The following is a 2,231-nucleotide window of genomic DNA, read 5'->3' as shown; positions in this document are numbered from 1 at the left end:
AAAAGTATAGGTTTATAGTCGGAAAAATAAGTTACAAGTCATTTTTGTAAAGGTAGTCATTTCAGTCGAAAGAATGACGTCTAGATGACCATTTTAGAAAACATACTTCCACTTTGAGTTTAACCATAATTTTTGGATATAGTTTCATGTTCATAATAAAAATCATTTTACCAGAATTAAAACTTTTAAATCAAAGTTTATCATAGTTTTTAATTAACTAACCCAAAACAGCCCGCGGTGTTACTACGACGGCGTAAATCCGGTTTTACGGTGTTTTTCGTGTTTCCAAGTTTTAAATCATTAAGTTAGCATATCATATAGATATAGAACATGTGTTTAGTTGATTTTAAAAGTCAAGTTAGAAGGATTAACTTTTATTTGCGAACAAGTTTAGAATTAACTAAACTATGTTCTAGTGATTACAAGTTTAAACCTTCGAATAAGATAGCTTTATATGTATGAATCGAATGATGTTATTGTTAGGATTTAACAAGTTTCATAATACTTATAATCATTCAAGAAATAAGATTTACGGAAGCGTGTAGATTACCATTTTGAAACTTGTAAATATTTAACCAATTAAAGTTAAATCCCAATAAGGATCAAGTTGTGAAACATACTTACAAACTAAGAGTGGATTTAGAGTTTATACCTCCTCAAGCTAGTTGAGGGTTAGTTCAAAAGAAGATGATGAAGATGATGAAGAATGGAGCTTCAAAGTGATGAAACCTCAAGGAGAAATACCCCAAGCTTTTGCACCAACACCTAGCCTTTAGTTAGGATTTAATAACACTTGAAATTAGCTTGAAAACCAAATTTGGAACCACCTTAATTGCTCAAAAAGGCCACGGCCTAGCTGCAGCTCCCAAAGGTTTTTATGCAGTTTTTTGAAGTGTAAAAATGCAAGTGAAGTGACTACCAAAGAGTCAAAGTGCATGTATATGGAAGTGGGAAAGTATGGCCAAGTGTTGGAGTCATTAACATGCTTTCTCACAACTCCAAGGCCACTCCTACTTTGTTTAAATTAATTAGTTTTATATAAGTTATATGTTTTATAAAACTTTTATATAAAACTTCCACATATTTATAATGCACATTTTATAAACTTGCATATTTATTTATGTACATTTATTATATAAAACCAATTTTAATAAATGTAACATAAATTAATTAATTATTTAACCCATAAATAATTAATTCCATATTACATAAATTATTCCATAATTTATATATATCTACACATCAAGTAATACTTAAGAAAACCATTTTTCTTAAAGTTCAAGTGTCGCGTATTTATTTAACAATCCAACCGTTAAAATAAATACATATAAAGTGTCGGTAAGCTTGTTATTGGGTATGACCCGACTTGGATCATAACACATTAGCCACATTAATTTAATATGTCTCTCGGGCATACGAAATACCTTCAATCTCCCACTTGCACGAGAAACATAAGAAATTAATGCAAGTGATGGATACCACCTAACGACCGTCCATCACCCCCAATATGTTATGACTTTGTGCCATTCAATAACTTCATTCCTTTCAAGTTCCCATCTCAAATATGAATAGGTGAATCTTTTCATTACATCCTTTTGTCCTAGATGTCATGTTAAATCCAAGAGACACAGAGTGATCACTCTCCTTTAGATTTAACTTTATCAGGCCTTAGACATCTGACTCTCAACGAATAAGAGGGACAAATTCCATCTTGACTACATATGTCCTAAATATATACCTTGCATTATACCTGAGCTCCTCCTTATGAACTACCATATTTCAGAATAGCTAAGGAAAGAATCAAGGCACAATACTTGGCAAATATCTGAACCCAATATGTATCTCAGGTCAGAGGATACAATGATATTCGCCTTTACTCAAGATTACATGTGATCAACCACAAAGGCTCCATTTAGTGAATCTTGAGAGCGGGTCTTCCAATATTTGTATCCCACAAATATCTATGAACCTTGGTAGAAACCTTGCCCCACATTCAGTCCGTGAATGTATACCAATCCAAGTTCATAATAGTCTAAACCTCACATTTGCTCCCACAAGTGTGATCGACTACGGAATTTAGAATAATTACTTATTCATGGATAAAATATGCAAAATAGGAACATAACTCAAAATAAATTAATACCATAATTATATTAATGAGTTTGAACAATTTCGTTCCGTTACAATACTTAAAACAGATCATGACCAATCACTAGAATATCGAAGCCCTA

Source organism: Rutidosis leptorrhynchoides, chromosome 11, assembly GCF_046630445.1.
Source record: "Rutidosis leptorrhynchoides isolate AG116_Rl617_1_P2 chromosome 11, CSIRO_AGI_Rlap_v1, whole genome shotgun sequence".
Taxonomy (NCBI): Eukaryota; Viridiplantae; Streptophyta; class Magnoliopsida; order Asterales; family Asteraceae; genus Rutidosis; species Rutidosis leptorrhynchoides.
Note: the sequence above shows the minus strand (reverse complement) of the source record.